Source organism: Ambystoma mexicanum, chromosome 11, assembly GCF_040938575.1.
Source record: "Ambystoma mexicanum isolate Mex_15411 chromosome 11, UKY_AmexF1_1, whole genome shotgun sequence".
Taxonomy (NCBI): Eukaryota; Metazoa; Chordata; class Amphibia; order Caudata; family Ambystomatidae; genus Ambystoma; species Ambystoma mexicanum.
The window spans coordinates 201,439,755-201,458,094 of NC_090934.1; the positions used below are offsets into that span (position 1 = coordinate 201,439,755).

The 18,340-nt window shown below is 48.1% G+C and overlaps 1 protein-coding gene across 3 annotated transcripts in view; it reads left to right on the forward strand.

The window, feature by feature from the left end:
• The window catches only part of LOC138503239 (uromodulin-like), a 230,314-nt gene that overhangs the window by 198,488 nt on the left and 13,486 nt on the right, over positions 1–18,340 (forward strand). The window lies entirely within an intron of this gene.

Below are 18,340 nucleotides of genomic sequence, written 5' to 3' on the forward strand. Positions count from 1 at the left end.
GACTTTTTGACATACATTTTACTGGCTATTGGTGAGAAATGGTATCTGTTGGTGCCAGTTGACTTCTCTTTGTTTCATTCCCTGATATATATAATGCATTAGAGCCCCTGGATCAGCGTGACCGCCAGTGAGGTTGCTCCAAACGCGGGCTGGAACTACCGGTGCAAGCCAGTGTTCGAAACAACCTGGGCACTGCCCGGACCCATTTGCTTGTCTCTGCTTTCGCCTCCCACCATCCACACCAAAATGCTCAGCCCTTGGTCCCCTGGGGAGATCAGTCCTGGGGAGGTCAGTGATCTCTCTGTCCCTCTGCTCCCAGCCATCACGTACTTTATGCTCGAGGCGGGGAGCACCAGGAGAAGGAAGGGGCACGCAGCAGAGCGTGCGGAAGCCACAAACACTGAGGAGGAATGAACCAAGCTCTCTCCAGACTCTCAACCCTCAATTTCTGAACTTCTGTCTCATTGCTCCTTTAGGAATTATATGGATGTGATGAATAATCACCTCATGTAAAAAGTACCTGCAGACTCCAAGAGCATCATTTAAGATGGGGGAAAATCCTTTATTACTGGGCACCAGAACACCACACTGGTGACGAGTGACGGGATATCTTGCTCATAGCTAGGACCTAGCACTGCAAGACTAAATTATTCAGGGTGCCCAATCCTCAACCAGCATTCCTGCCCAATACAGGTACACCCACCATATGTGGGGCAGGTGGATAGAATTATTCAACACATCCCAATAAACCTCTGCTCTAATGCGAGCTGTACTCTCCTAAATCCAGTAGAAACAAGGAAAATGAGTCAGAGCTACCTCTCCTTTCAAGCGCTAAGCGTAGATTAACATGTATCTAGGTCTAGCGGGAAACATTAGATCACACTAGAGGAGCACAAAATATAAGAAAAGCGAGGTTATTCTAATTGAAAAATACTAACATAAAAACAAAAGAACAAGCATGTTGAAAAATGACAGTCTGGTGTGCAAAGAATTGTACATTAAAGCATGACATCAAAGCAATGAGTGACATTTTGTATGAACATGAAGACCAATTCAAGACTTTTCACAGTGCAAGCTGCATTTTGAGATGTTATATGGGTCAGAAATCAACCCAGGACTAATAGCAAAACTAAGTCCTACACTCATGCTTAGCAGTAACCTATCACATTTGAGAAACATGCATCCCTACCTTGACAACCATATTCCTCACGCTCACCCCAATTGGTTTTCCTCGTTGTTTTTGTTCATTTTGTTGTCTAGTTTCTCTTTCCTGTCACAACCTCCCCAAGTCGCCCCTTCCTTTCCATAGAATAAGGTCTGGCGACGCTCTGGCAGGGTCACAATATGCCACCTTTCAGTCGAGGCCGGGCCCTGTTTGACCACCATGGCGGTGATGGCACAGTATAAATATTGGATAACATAACATATATACTGGAGCGATGGATGGGACAGAATATGTGGAAGCGAAGAAGAAGGTGGTCCTACATAACAATTAGGGTGTGGCGGGCCCCTGTCTTTTTCGAGAGTCAGCCTTGTCACGGTTTATTAGGCGGTCACTCTCAACTCATGGGGCCTCATTATGACCCTGGCGCTAAGGGATTACCGGTACCGGTAAGGGTACCGCTACCGGTAATCCCTTAGCGTCTGATTACGAGGTCCCTTTCCGGGTTCCCACCTTAACGGCTGGTTTTACCAGCCGTTAAGAAATGGACCCGCAAAGGGACCTTGGTGCTAATGACGGTACCGCAATTTGCGGTACCGTAATTACTGCCTTCCCCATTCCCATTATGCCCAAAGGGGCAAAAATGTGAATGGGGAAGGGCCCTGGTGAAATGGGGAAGTACCACCCCGCCAAACTTGGAATGGGGTGGTACTTCCCCATTTCACCATGGCGGACTCGTTACAATACCGGCAGCAACCATGGTGCTAATAGCGCCATGGTTTAGCGCCAGTGTTGTAATGAGGGCCATGGAGTCCCCCCCCACCCCAAGCAAGGTGGCGAACAGCAAAGCGCTTTGCAGATTCAACTTTAGTGAGGTCTCCACTTATATCATACTGTTTAACAAATACCATCTTTACCACCAATCAGCTGGGGACCAAGCTGGTGTATAGTATATTTATTTATGTTTTTACAAAGAATAATAGAAGTGACCAAAAACATCAGCCACCAATGCCGTGGCACTAAACAGTATCACAATTTCAAGATACTTGCACCAATTAATTGACATATTTCTAATGGACTTTCTGTTACTACAACTCAGGTAGAATTTTGAGATTGGCAGTCACAACTTACACCAGATTCCTTTGCAATGTAGGCAAAAGACAGATTCAAAACACATAGTGATTGCTTAATTTGTCACACTACTCTCTTCTCACAGCAACCGCCACCCTACAGGCAACAATTAGATATGACCCCTCTGGTTTGAAGGCAAGGTACATGGAGTGGGAATACAATGGAACATTTGTCTTGGCTTTTTATTTGAAAGGCACGATTTGGGAAAGGAACCCAAATGGGAAAATCATTGTGACCTTTTTATTTGCAAGACAAGGTTTGGGAAAGGAACTCAACGGGAACATTGTTTTGAGCTTTTTATTTAGATATAATGCAGAGCTTTGGGATTCTGATTTGTGATGCAAGGGAATACATTGGGAATTTCATTTTGCACCACTCATACAATGGAAATCCAATGTTTGGGATTCTGGATTGAAATTAATAGGAACATTTGTTTTACACACTCTACATTCACTTGAAATGCAAAGTTCTCAGGTTACCTCTTTTGGGGATTATGGAAAACCCCCTTCTTTAAGGAAGTCAGGGGTTACAGAAAAATAGTCACCCCAGTTTCGTACCGGCTCTAGCACAGTGGGCATGAATTTTGTTCGTTTTGAACTCTAACAGCACTCATCCTGTGATTTTTCTATATGGGAATATATTGATTTAACTTTAATTAAATGTGCTATGGCTCTACAGTTTCCCACCCTTCCCCATAATTTAATGGAAAGGATTAAGGCAGGCAGTTCCCAACACAATTCAATTTAAATGGATAGGGTGGTTTTCTCTACAGAATTCATTTGAGTTATAGTTAATAAAATGTGCCAAGGATGTACCCAGTTTCACCCCTCTACCCACTATGCGAGAAGGGGATTAAGGCTGGCAGGTTCCCCGCACGTTTTTGTTGTCATCCGAATCAGTCTACTTACATGGGAGACCTTGGTAATTTGGTACTCAGGGTACAGCAGGGCTCATCTGGGGAAGGCACAGATCTGGTCAAAGGCTTCTGTCAAGAATAGTCCCCAAGGCCCAAGCTTCATTTGGCTCGTCCAATGTAGCCCCCAATTGGCTGCTAGATTTCCCTGTCTCTGCCAAACATGCAAGGTTCAAGGCCTTTCAAGGTAGACAACTTTTCTCCTGGCAAGGTTTACCCTGATGGTCATGGTAGCTCTCATTGCCTCTCTGCTATTTGTTTCTCGCTAGAGTTCAGAATCAGATCAGAATCCGGGAGCAGAAATCCCTCTCAGACTGAAACTGATATTATATAGTGCTGATGACACTTACACATTATAATAATTCCCACACCACGGATTGGACAGTTCTCTTCCTCTCCCTCCAACCAATTCCGCCCACTGTCTGCTGATAGGACACAGAGTTGTGAGGTGTGAGTTATGGAGGCTGAGGGAGAGGGGAAATACATCATTTCAAAATGACAGTTTTACATTTTTTTATTCTGAAAATCTCCCAACAGGACAGCTACCTTGATTTTTCAGATAACTGCATGAACATGTATATTACATTTGCTAGTGCGTCATACTAGGAAAACATATGACACTCCACACAAAACATCTTAATTTCACCATCTAACACTCTACCAATTTTCCAGTTCCTCAGAATTATTATGAGAATGCCAGAATCATACTTTTTTCCATAACTCAACTTGTATAAATCACACAGAATTTATATTGAAATGAAATTGACAGGCTTTCTATTCCATTTAATATGTGTCTCGGATGAACTCACTGGGAACCACAACTGTCTTTTTATTAAAGAAAAGGTGGCCCAATGTTAAACATATGGCAATTCATAACATGGCGGTAGTTTCATATCTAGCACCCACCCTTTCTTGAGTTTCATTTCTCTTTTGGCATGTGACCAGGACATCTGCTTGGCTCATGTTATTGTACCCTTCCCTCCGTGGCTTCAAAAGACCCTGTTCGAACCTAATAGGCACTTAATAGGTAGGTTTGACCTAAAGGTCAATTCCTGCTGGCCTTGTTATCTGCACCGCAATTTTGATCTCATCCTCTGTATTTCTTCATACGTTTAACTGAAACTCCAGGCCTGTCCTGCTAATGTGCCCGATCAAAGGTCCTTGGGTCATAATTTCAGCTCGGAGAGAAAAAAAAGTTCCATCCACAGTTCTGAAAGGGTAGCATCTTACATTAATAAAATGTGTACTTGTAACTTTCAGTACTTCACCTGGGCCTGTTGCTCACAAACAAATCTTTCTTTAAATACTGTTTGAACATATATATATATATAAGTACACTTTGTATTATTCACACAGATAGGCTGTAGTTACATAAGAAACAAGTTCTCAAATTTACACAAAACAAAATAGGGCATTCCCTTTAAAGGTTGTCATTTTATGTGATGAAATAAAGTCTTTTTATTCCTGATAAATGCAATCTCTCACTCAGCTTCATTTTCTAGATGTAAGGCACCATTCCCCCTTTTCATCTTCCAAATGTGCAGTATTTAAATGTATCTTTTCTTTCCATGTGCACTGCCGCAGTTTTAAATCTATCAAAAAGTTGCCTTTTCCCAGTTTACACAGAGTCAGCATCTGCAGCACCCCATGGGGGTAATTCATAGAATTTAGCGCACAAGTGGCGCACACGGCTGGCGCACCGTGAGCGCGTGTGAATCTCTGCGCCAGCCGCGTGCGCTACAATCTATTTCCGCGCACAGCGTATTTATGGATTTTAGCTACCAAAACCAGCCGTGGGGCACAGTGGCGCAGCGACCCTGCAGCAGCGCCAGTTACGCCCCCAAGAACGCCCCTCGTGCAGGGAAAAGCCATCAAAATCCCCAATCCAGTGCAAAGGGCTGCGCTAACCCTGTACCAGTATACATGGCCGCCACACAGCAAGCGGGGAACGTGTATTACTGGGGTTCGCGGGAAGTTTCACACGCGATAGGCCCTGTGCGAGTGGGGTACGTGTATTACTGGGGTTCGCGGGAAGTTTCACATGCGATTGGACTTGTGCGAGTGGGGTACGTGTATTACTGGTGTTCGCGGGAAGTTTCACACGCGATAAGCCCTGTGTGAGTGGGGTACGTGTATTACTGGGGTTCGCGGGAAGTTTCACACGCGATTGGCCCTGTGCGAGTGGGGTACATGTATTACTGGGGTTCGTGGGAAGTTTCAAACGCGATTGGCCCTGTGCGAGTGGGGTACGTGTATTACTGGGGTTCGTGGGAAGTTTCACACACGATTGGCCCTGTGCGAGTGGGGTACGTGTATTACTGGGGTTCGCGGGAAGTTTCACATGTGATTGGCCCTGTGCTAGTGGGGTACGTGTATAACTGGGATTGGCATGAAGTCTCACACGCGATTTGAGCAGGGTACGTGTATTTTGGGGGTGCGCGGGGAGTCCTACACGTGAATTGGCAGTGTGGGTCCTCCTAGGTGTTCCCTCTACACGCAGGCAGCCCACACCACAGGGGTCTACCCTGCACCCCTGGTCATGTCCGGCAGGCAGCCCATCCACCATGGGCATGCCCCCCAGCCAAGCCACTTGTCAGCTTGCACTACTGATCACCAACTCATGTCCCCCAGCACCCCCACCCCCCAGCAGTGCGGGGCACCTGCCAGCAGGCCCCCACTCATGTCCCATTCATGTCCGCCTACACCCCCACCCCACAGCAGTGAGGGGCACCTGCCAGCAGGCCCCGACTCATGTCCCACTCATGTCCCCCTGCACCCCCACCCCCTAGCAGTGCAGGGCACCTGCCAGCAGGCCCCCACTCATGTCCCACTCATGTCCCCCTGCATCCCCGCACCCCAGCAGTGCAGGGCACCTGCCTGCAGGCCCCCACTCATGTCCCACTCATGTCCCCCTGCCCCCACGTCATGACGATGCTCAATCATGGCCCTTATGGCCAGCCTCCCCAGCCCACAGACCCAACCAAGTATTGCATCCACCCACATAGAAAAGCCAATTGCATGATACAACCCCAAAGGCAAGTATGAAAATGAACACATGTCCGTCACACACACACACACAATGGGTGCAAGTGAATGTGAAAACCTATATCATGACATGCATGAAACCAATGACATAATACCACACATCGAAGTATGAAGAAAAAAATGTATTAAACACAACATGAATGTAATTAAAACAAAACACACAATAATTAAAGAAATGCTGCATGTCCGTAAAAGAATAAAAAACAAGAAATCATAATCCAAAGAAATCCAAAAGAAATGGTGTCCAAAGTCACAGTCCAACAAAGCAAATCCAAGGGAAAAAAGAAAGTGAAATACATTGCTCCATGGTGAAAATAAAAAAAAATGAGAATAATCCAATGGTGAACTATGTACAAATGAACAATCCAGGGTCCATGAGCCCAACTGATGAAATGAAACCTACCAAAAATACTACCTAATAAAAAACTATATCCAAAAACGTGGTGCATTGTCCAAGCGCAACTAAAATAAAAAAAAAGGAAATGAAACCTAACACTATCTAACTATATAAAATGGCGACGGCAAGTCCTGCGGCTCACTCTCTGGTGTCCCGGGCCAGGGCATCATCGAACTCCATGTCGATGTCCCGGAGGCGGGCCTCTGCCCTGGCCCGAGGTCTCGTAGGGAGACACTCATGGCCTGTTCCAACTCCCTGCGAGTCGCCTCGAGGCACTCTGCCCGCCTCAACGCCCGACGCATGGAGAACTCCGCCCTGACCATGGTGAGCCGCGCCTTTTCCGCCCGCTGCCGCTCCGCACCTATACGCTTGCCCAACCGCAGCAATACGGAAGACACATCCATTCCAGGGTCCTCCTGTCCTCTGGCCGATGCCTGCCCCCCTGATGTCGATGGCCCCGAGCCATCATTGCTCCCACCTAGAGCCTCCTCCTAGAGCTGCTACTGCTGTCCATGTGCCCTGTTTGATGATGCCTGCACATCCTCCATCAGCTGGTCTCCAGTTGTGGTGTCCACCCCTGCTGGACCACCGACTCCCGACTCTGGCAGGGATGGGATCTCCACCAAGCTGGCTGTGTTGGTCAGGCCAGGTCCAAAGGGGGCCCTGGTGGAATCTGGACCGGAAGACGGCAGGGAGAACGACTGGCGCATAGTCTCCACAGAGGAGGAGAGGTCCACCAGAGTGCGCGTCACATGTAGGAACCCACCAACCAGGGCCCCTGCCAACAGTGCCACGTCGCGACGTGCGTTCTCTGCCCAGGAAGAACACACGTCATCATGAATGTCACGCGTGCACAACGCGACACCAATCAGGACGGAGCCCATACGTTCATGGGACCCCTCATCCGCAGGTAGTGGAGAGGCAGATGACATGGCACTCTCCCCTACCTGCGGGCGGGCCTGGGACGGGGCCTCCCTGCTGGTGCATGGTGGTGCAGTCACAAGGTCAAGGACAGGGGATGCACAGGCCCCTCCGCGGTGACCTGTGCTGCCTCCTGACCCTGGACTGCACCACTTGCACCAGTGGTACTACCCCCACCAGGCCCCATGTGCAGCTCAGTAGCGGGCTCCTCCTCCTCTGTGGAGACCACCAACCTGGATGTCTCCGTACCGTCTTCCGCCATTGCAAGCCCCTGTGGGGGCTCACCCGGCCCTTCCGCCACAGCCGTAGTGGCAGACGCGGCACCAGCCCCCTCGCTCCCGGATGATGGGAAGTCCTGGGAGGGTGGCTGGGCCTTGCGTCGCAGCCCAGTGGAGGCATCCCCGCCGCTTGGCTCCACAGCGCCGTCTCCGCCCTCTTCTTCACTTGACGCTGCGTAGAGGGAGACATAGAACACAAGCATCAGGGTACAGTACAATATTCCCCTAGACAGGAAGCAATAACACATAAGTGGCAGTGTCTAACGCCACTTCCATCCTGTCCCTCCACAACACATGGGTGAAAGCACGCAACACACATGCATAAACAGGCATGGTGCCTGCAATCAACATCAGCATCCATGTACAATGGCCTCTATTAATCAAAATGTTGCCTTCAAACTCACATGCATCCTGACTCACACTGATCCCATGCACACACATCACCGGAGGGTCATGCATCATGCCTTGTACATCACAGACACAGTGGATAGACACAGTGCATACAACGGTGACCGCACTGCATGAGTGAATCTACACATCATCACGGACAAGTGTCATGAATCCATGGCGTATCGAAGTCACAGACACACTTCTCAGACACACACACATGTGCACCATACATGTACATGACACCATCCCTCACACCCCCACCATGTGCAAGAACAGACACTGGCATGCTTTCATGTGTGCATTTGCCAAACAGCTCCCCATGTAGCATTGGAACTCATGCACCAACCATGTGGTTCGCACATTACTGGTCTCACATGCATGACCATGATGTCCCTGCACACACACATCCATACATGGCCCATGTCACACATACAGGCAAGTATCAGACTACCAGCACACTGCAACATGCCCTGTCTCGCACACCAATGCTTGGCCACTTACCTCTCAACTCCAGACGGGTCTTCCTCTGAAGGATCTGGGCGTGAAGCGCTGGGTATACGTGTTCCAGGACCCTCATCTGGATGTCACTCATGCTGACCCGGCCCTCCTCCGCGAGGCGCCGGGCCTTGTGGAGGGTCCTGGACCTGAAGTCCTCCCAGCGCTTCTTGACGTGCTTGATGTAGTGGTTGCCTCCCCCTCCGTGTTGATGGCAACCACTACATCGTCCCAGATCCTCTCCCGTCCTTCCTTGTTGGCGCGTGATGTTCCGAAGAGGGCATCATAATGCCCCAGGACATGCTCCACCAGGACACCAACTTCCTTCACACTGAAGCTGATGGCCCTCTGCCTCTCTGGCTGGGGGTCGCCAGTGGTCTCAGATGGTGTTTGTCCCGACATGGCGACCCCCGAGGCAGGCGTGGGTGGGCAACTGGGTCCTGGGGCTGGGCTGTGGAGCGATGGTATCCCAGTCGGGAGTCTTCTGTTCCAGCAGGGGTGGACACAGCAACTGGAACCCTGGTTGACGTGCAGGCACCAAATAGCAGGCCACGTGGGCAGCAGGCAGTCAGGCAGCAGCAGATGGCAGGTGGGAGCGTGCTTGGGGCTCTTGGGGGCAGGAAAATGGCCTTCAGGGCAGGAGCGTGGTCTTCCGTGTGTGTACGTGTGGCCAGCTTGATACGGAGTGAATTGGCATGTGAAAAAAGTGCATGTCAGTGTGAAATCCGAGGAAAGGCCCTTAGCGCTTAAGCGCGTCTGTCTCGTATCACGCACGGCATTGCCCTGGCACGGGTTGAAGATCCCACGTGGCTTTCCATTGCTCTGTACTTGCTTTTCGTGGGGTGCGGGCATGTGTTTTCCAGCCGTTGGGGTTCACACGCTATTACTTCACAGCGGGTGGGTGTTGGCTACGCGTTCTTCTACACACAAGGCAGACGGTGAGTGGTATCCCGCTTGCCCAGGGCCAATCGCGTGTGAAACTACCTGGGAACCCCAGTAATACATGTACCCCACTCGCACAGGGCCAATCGCGTGTAAAACTTCCCGCGAAACCCAGTAATACATGTACCCCACTTGCACAGGGCCCTTTCACGTGTGAAACTTCCCGCGAACCCCAGGAATACATGTACCCCACTCGCACAGGGCCAATCGCGTGTGAAACCTCACGCGCACCACAGTAATACACGTACCCCACTCGCACAGGGCCTATCGCATGTGAAATGTCCCACGCACCCCCGAAATACACGCACAGGCTATTTTTCACACAGCGGGTGTCCGTGTTTGTCGCATACCCCTTTTTTTTACGGCCATACTGGCCTGCCTGTTGATCGCGTATGTTTTTTTTGGGCTCCTGGCTGCCACACCATACTACGTGTGTCATTTTTGCACGCACGTGGGTTACTGGGGGGTGCTTGTCTCTTTTTCTTCTTTTTATGGGGTGCCTGTGTGTTGCGTGCACGTCATTTATCCTATGGGGCCACAGTATGGGACATTCATCATAGCTGTATATACGTGCTTTTTGTTTGCGCACACTTTTGTAATGCGCAGAGACGCTACCGCCTGCCTTCGTGTGGCGGATGTGTTTAGGCCTGTGCGTGTCTTTGCCCGTGCGCGGGTTTGCCCTATTCGATTCCATGAATATGTGTGGTTCGCGTGCGTGTGGGCGTTCCGTGTACTTCCCAGCAGTACTTCCCCAGTTACGCCTTCTTTTTCACGCGTTGTTCCCCATTCCGCGTGTTACACCCCGTGTCCCGCCCCCTTTTTGGTATGTGCGCGGACGTTGTGTGCTTTCCCTGTGCGTGTCACGCACAGCGTTTGAGCTGTTGCAATGATGTGTGCGCCCGTGTGTGCCACACTCGGGTTTGGCGCACATCCCAAGGAAAACACGCGCAGGGACTTCCATGAATCGCACGCGTCTGCGTGTGCCTGTTTTTTCATGCTTGCGCCTGCTTGCGCCAAGATTTTCAGCGCACGTTTGTTCCATGAATCGGCCCCCATGTCTTTTTGGAGTCCATTGGAAACTGTAATATCCTACCAATATTACAGTTCTGAGTCACACTCTCCTTCAGCTGAGTTCCTGTCCATTTTGACAAAGTTGAAGGAGACCCATTCTTGCTCATTCACTAGGCCTCATGTTGGAAAAGAAGTGTTTTGGACTGGCCTGCATATTCCAATGGGTAGCTCCAGTAGACAGTTTCATTTTTACAGTATGGCCTGGCATGGCCTCTCTATCTCTGACATTCTGGGACTATATTTTAACCCACATTCTGTGCATCTGCCACTGACAGCAGATGCAGACCTGGATGATTTCACGGAGGCCAGGCTATGCATGAAAAAAAGATTTGCAGGGGCGTCCAACATCATGCTGAGAAGAACCAGATTGCACAACATGCAAACCTATCTTGCTGTCATTCTGAGGGAGCTAGCATCCCTGTGCAACTCTGAAAACACTGCCAAAGATCGAATCAGGTATATGCTGGTGACTACTTGTAAAAACCTCAAATTACTAGAGAAAATAATTAAGCAAAAAATCCATTGTTACAAGACGTGATCATGATAGCCCAAGCAGCAGAGGAGACAGCAGTGAGAAGCAAGCACATGGGGGAACAAGAACAATCTGAAATCACAATGGTGGGTGGCATGCTGAACAGAAGGGTGCTAGAAAACATGACAACAAATCTCCAAGGCAAAACCAAGTAACCCAATGCTACTGCTGCAGTGACTTTTGCAATCAATGCCAAGTGCCCGGCAAGACAGGAACAGTGCAGGAGCTGCAAAAAGATGGGACACTTCACAAAGAGCTGCACTTTCAGGAAATGGCAGGAAGTCAGCATGGTAGCTGCTTCCTCGACCAATACGGAAGGAGAAGACTCTGAGAGCCCTGCAGTCCAAGTAGTGAGTAACAGGAACAAGAAATCCAGTTCTAAGCCATGTGGCAATGTCATGGTTAATGAGTGAATGGTCATTATGTTAGCAGACTCAGGCTTCGACCTCACCATGCTACCCTTTAGTCTTCTGAAAATGTGCGCTGGCTCTCACTAACTACATCTGATGTCATCCGACATAGAGCCAGTGCTATATGGGGGAACAAGGTCACTCTCACAGGATATACTCAATGTCGAATCGTGTTCAAAGGGCAACGCACCAAGAAACAAGTGTATGCCAGCGACTTGGTCGATCCCATGTAGTGATTGCATGAGAAAAGAAGCTTGAAGATAAAGCTAGATCCATGCAAAAGAGGACAAGTATACTCAGTATGGGCAAAGTCCATGATGGAGATTCTCAAAGTCCACAAAAATATATTTGGACAGTACCTGGGGACGTGAAATGATATATAGATGACATTGTGCTAGAAAAACACATAACACCAGTGCAACTGTGCAAAAAAACACCAGTGAAACAAAAGGTGTGGCCTGTCCCAGTCAAAGCCAGGAAGGAATTAGTGGCACAGTTGGAAGAGGCTGAAGTGTCCATAGAGGCAGTGGAGGTGCCAGTTGGCTCAGCCTGGTAGTACTAACGAAAATAAAACAACTGGGAAGCTTTGTCTACGGGTGCATCTGAGGAGCCTCAACACAAATATCATAACTTACAACTACTCGCTTCTGAATATATATCAAATCTCAGGCTTTTAAAGGGAAATACGTCCATGTTTACAAAACTAGACATAGGAAACTCATACCATCATGTCCCGCTGTACTAAGGTTCTAAGACTCCACAGCATTGTTACCGCTGTTAAGAGTTTACCGGTTTGCCAGAATGGTTTTTCGTTGGCACTGTCAGTCTTTCAATATTGCATGGACCACATCCTCAAGACGGTGAATAAAGTGGTCTACTTCCATGACAATGTTTTACTGTTAGGGAACAATATAGAGGAGCACAATTGCACGCTACATGAAGTACTGAGTAAGTCTGGCAAAGCTGGCAGGCATTTGTGCCGAAAGAAATGCTGCTTTGGTCCAACAGTTAAATATATCTGGGGTGTACCGTTTCAGGAGATGGCATCAGGTCAAAAGATGACCTTGTTCTGGCCACAGGAAAAGTGCCTACTCCTAGAGACAAGGACCACATGAAGCGTTTCAGAAGTCTCTCTGATTCCTACTCAAAGTTTGGGAAGAACTTCACCATCAAAATGGGGCCAATGAGGCTTCTATTGAAAAAAGGAGAGTAGTTCTTGTGGTTGGAGGAATGCCAGAAATTTTTGACCAAATCAAGCAGGGTATTGTATGTGCTGCTTACATGAAACCATTTAACAACGAGGTAGAAAACAGTGTCACAGTAGATGGCAGCGCATAGGGCATCAGAGCGACCCTCATCCAATGAAAAGGACAGTATGAGCACATAGTATCATATGCATCCAAGTCACTGACCACATCAGTGACCAACTACTTCAGGATTCCAAAGGAGATGCCTGCACGGGCCTGGGTGGCCAACTCTTCAGGTACTACCTATGAGGAAGAAAATGTCACTTACTCACAGACCACAAGCTGTTAGTGAGTATCTTACAACACAGGGTCAATGGCAATCGACCCCACGAATGGCCAGACTTGCAGCAAAAATGCAGGAACACACTTTCGAGGTGGGGCAAATGCAAGGGTGGAAAAATAAACAAGCAGACGTCATTTATTTCAACATGTTTACTTTGTTGTATGGCGCCTATAAAGCAACAATGTTTCCAGGCGCCACAAGACAGGGGTGGGGGAGAAGGAGAAAAACAATAACGGTCCTACTAGGCCTTGTGGCCTTCATATCATGCAAGTGCAGAACATGACGTGCTAATGGGGTGTCAGGGAGGAAGGATGGATGAGGGAGAGGGAAAGGGGGAAGTGCATGGGGCATGGGGCCCAAAGGTCTAGGCAAGTGCTAAGCAAGCAAAAAGGAGCAAGTGCCATGGGAACAGGGGAAGGGGTAGATTAGTACAAATGGGGTGGACCAGACTCAGTAGGGTTGTCAGGGAAGGGTTCCAACGGGCAAGGAGGGCCTGGTCCAAGTAAGACTAATAAGGGAACAGGAACCAGTCGCAACTGCAGGGGGCAATTAGCAAGGGAGGAGGAAAAAAGAAAAGGTATTGGGGAGCTGCTGGAACATAAGGAGATCCGGCTCAAGACTGACAGGGTCCGGGAGGCCATTCCAGAGGGAGGCCCCTGTCGAAGAAAGAGATCTACACAGCACTCTCTGCTTGGAGAAAAGTCTGACCTGCAGAGAGTTGGAACTAGAGGACCGAAGGACTCTAGCGGGGAGGTGTTTAAGCAGAAAAAGTTGGATGTAGCGGGTGCCAGGACCCAGAAAGTCTTGTGGATGATACAGAGGGTCTTGCATTTGATCCTTGCAGTGACCGGGAGCCAGTGGAGAGAATTTAGGGCTAGAGAGATGCAGTCCTTGGGCTTTAGGCCAAGGCTAAGTCTCGCTGTCTTATTCTGGATCAGTGAAGAGGACGGAGGGAGGAAAGAAGGAGGTTGAGGAAGAGGCTGTTGCAGTAGTCCAGCCTGGAGAGAACCAGAGCTCTAGATACATTGAGTTTCTGGGGGAAGGTGAGGAAAGGGAGAATTCTTCTGAGAAGGTGAAGTTGGTAGTGGGCCTTGTTGGCAAGGTCAGCGATACAAGGAGAGAAGGAGTGAGAGGAGTCGAAGATGACACCCAGGTTCTTTGCCTCACACAAGGGTGAAGGGAGAGGGCCCAAGGATGGTGGACAGAGAATAGGAGAAAAGGAGGGGGCAGGAGTCCCAATTTAAAGGATCTCAGGTTTAATGGCATTAAGGCAGAGATTGTTGGCAGCACACCATGCCTGAATAGCAGTCAGACAGTTGGTATGGGAGAGGAAGGAGAGGAGGAGGGGGAACTGAAAGGAGAGCTGAGTGTCATCAGCATAGCACTGGAAATGAGGAGAGAAGGTGGAGATCAAGTGGGCAAGAGGGGCAAGGTAGATGTCGAAAAGCCAGGGTGAGAGGATAGAACTCTGAGGGGTGCCACAAGTAGAGAGTGAGGTGGAGGAGAGAAAGGGCCCCAGTTGGACCTGGGAGAGTAGATCAGAAAGGAAAGAGGTCAACCAGTCCAGTGTCCTGAATGTGATGCTAAGGGTATCGTGGAGCCGATCTATGGGGATGGTATGATTGACAGTGTTAAAAGCATAGGACAGGTCCCATCATCCCATGAATGGGAAAGGCAAAAAGACATAATTCCTGAATGATGAATGCATAGGGGCCTCACTTCAAGACCTCAGAGAATTATGGGAAACAACGGTAAGGAAAGATGCTTGGATGCACCATGACACAGAGGATCTAGACATGGACAGAATCGGGGGATTCTCAACCACAACATGGCAAGATGAGAGGAATCTACCTCACTCACCAAAGCCATATTGGAAGCACATGGTAGCTTTATTATGTGTGCTGACAAATCTATCCCACCCAGAGGTATTTGAAAATGCATAATCAAGAAAGCTCACGAAGGGCATCTGGGGCCCACTATAATAAAAAAGAGAATCAGAAATAGCTATTTATGGTCATCAATGGACAGTGACATCGATCTAGTGATACACAGCTGCTGTGTATGGCGCAAATAGAAACAAACAACTGCACACAAACAGATGCCTCTGAAAGACATTGATATCCCAGAACAAACTTGGAAAAAAGTGGGATTGGACTTCATTGGTCCCCTCAAAAGAATGGCTGATAGCAAATATGGCATTTTTGACTAAACATCTAAATGGATTGAACTGAAGTTTGTTTCGTACAACACCACGAAGTCAACAATCGAGTTAGATAAACTGTTTGGGAGAGAGGGATGTCTCTCCAAGTTAGTCACCGACAATGGACTACAACTCACCTCGCATGACATGCAAACATTCTTGAGACGAAATAACATCAGACAGTGCAGGACAGCATTGTACCACCCTCAGGCCAATGGCCGAGTGGAGAAGACAAGCCCATTCTTTACGGAGAGCTTACAGCTTGCTGCTGCCTCCGGGATGGAAAGAAAGTGGTCTCATGTTAAATCTAGCTGACTCCAAGAGGCTCATTGAAGGTGGGTGAACAACCTTTTATACTGGGCACCAGAATACCACACAGACCCATGTCCCACAATCTCTCCCCCTAACTTTCTTGTCTCTCCTGCCCCCACACATCCCTCTCCTTAGGGTCCCATGACTCTGCTTCCTCCCACACCGGATCCGCCCACACATGCAATGGAAATGGAAAAGAGCCTCCATTCGCGGCTCCATTCGCGGCTTTTCTCATTTTATAATACACGCCGTTAGCACCTTTACCAGCGGATCCAGCCTGCCACCTCAGGTAATATTGCTAAAATATCCAACATATCATATGATACAACTAATTCTAGAAGAAACCATATGAACCGGATCACCAGAATTTTTGTGGTTAAGGTAGGTGATGGGTCACCAGCAGTGGACACAAAGCTGAATCTTAGAATTAAAACCCAGAGGAAATGTGTGTAACTACTTGTTATCTAGAACCTTTAAAAAATAGGGCCCTTTCTCCTCAACTATCGACTTTTAGTTCTGTGTACATATCTTAAAAAGTGAGCTTAATTACTACATACAATCCACTTTGTTTGGGGTTCTTCTTTTGCATATTTCCATCTCATCTGCCAGCATTAGAAAGTTGAGAAGATTGCTTTTTGCAGCAGAAAGAGGGGTGAATTTTAATTCCTCATCAAACTGCATGGTTTTTTTCAAAGTGAGACAAAGAGGAAAACCATGCAATCAGCGTATTACTAATGCTTCAAAAATGCTTAGTAAATTCTAATGAGAGAACAGTGCCACAAATGTCTCAATGAAAGGACAGCAAACCTCTGGGTACCTCATCAGTTAAGGAGAGAGGGAGGGGGCGTGGGTGGGTAGTGATAAGCAGATTCCATACTAGCAGGAGCAAATACAGCAATGGGTGGATTCAGAATATGGGAAATTAAAAATAGAGATGGAAGGGGACACTAAATCACAGATACCAACCTTTGAGAAGAGGTTTGAGGGAAATCTGGGCTGCAACCTCCCAACCCTGCACACTCCACATCCCTATGCAAGCCTTTCTTCCTACCATGCAATGCCCACTCTCAACACTTTACCAATTAAGATACTTTGCATCCTGTAGCTTCGAGACGTATGAGTGATGTCTTCCTTAATATCTCAACAGTCAGGTCAACATATGGTCAATTTCCTTGTGGCCTCCAACCTCCGCTGCCAGTGGAGAGTAAAGCTACAAAGAGCATTCTTTTACAAACCCCCATAAAACCACGAACATGCACACATGAATAATATCCACAATTTCTATTTGAAAATTATGATCATTTCTGTTGAATCTCTAATAAAATTGCAAACAGTCCAATACATCACTATGTTTGAGGATCCTTGTTGAAAAGTGGTGAGTTGTGAAATAACGTTACATGGTAAATGGCTAAGATTACAAATATTCACACTATGGCATGTGCTTATTATCACTTTTTAGTTTGTGCTATTAGGTGGGGCTGAAAACGCTACCTTTAAGCTGAAATGATTGTCATTAAAATAAGAGCTTTAGCATAAGAGCTTCAAATAGAGGCTTTGAATGAGGGTCTGTACTACTTTTCAATAGAGATAACATTTGAGGAGGGACACATAGGGCCTCATTATATGTTTGCTGGTCCGGAAACAAGGGTTCCAGTAAGCTCACTGGCCCCCTTGTTTACCGATTGGCAAACTCTGAGTCTGCCTTCCGCAGCCACTGTGCCCGACAGGTCTGACCCTTCCAGGCGCAGCAGCCACGGTAGGCAGACTGGTCAAGGAAGCACCAGCACTGTTAGCTACGGCGCTGCTGCTTCCGTGTTCATCACTCCCATAGAGTGCTATGGAAATGGGGACTTACATTTTACTGGCACCTGACTTCCCGAGACTCCGGATTTGGAATTTCCGGTGGCACCTGGAAGTCAGGCGCCGGTAAACATTTACGAGTCCGGCGGCAACCCGCAGCTAATACCAGCAGGTTTACCGCCAGACTCGAAATGAGGACCATAGTGTATTAGGTGTTGTTTGGTTATTTATCCCACCCATTCCTGCCCATCTCCTAACTCTTTGAGCTCTGAGCTCTTCCATGCTGGCGGTCATGTTTGTTACAGTTCACACATGCACAATGCATGGTAAATACTGTGCAACCGGTTACATAGTTATTTATTTCCATATTAAATATAATAATGAATATTATCTCACAAAAGAAGAATTCTGCTGTGTAAGAAACGTGTCCCAAACTCCAGCAGAACATTTTATTATTTGTATTAACTTGCTATGTACCTGATGTATTTACCCATTCATACAATTCTTTCCACCAAAGGGAACAATTATTTTACAAAAGCCATATGTTAACTTTAAATAATCTTTCTGAATACCTGTTTTCTGGCAGCTCACAGCCTTACTAATGGACGCCATCTTGTAAGTACGCTAAGGCCCTATTTGGCAGCAGCAGTATGAGCAGAGCATAGCATCAGCCGGGAGCGCGTGCCGGCCCGGGCCCGCGCTGTGTAAGGTTGGAGAGAACTATGTGTGATGTCTCCCCCATAGCCCCCCCTTCCTCCTGTTCCCCGGTGTTTGGGAACAGCGCCCCCCCCACCCACCAGCCCTGCAAGGA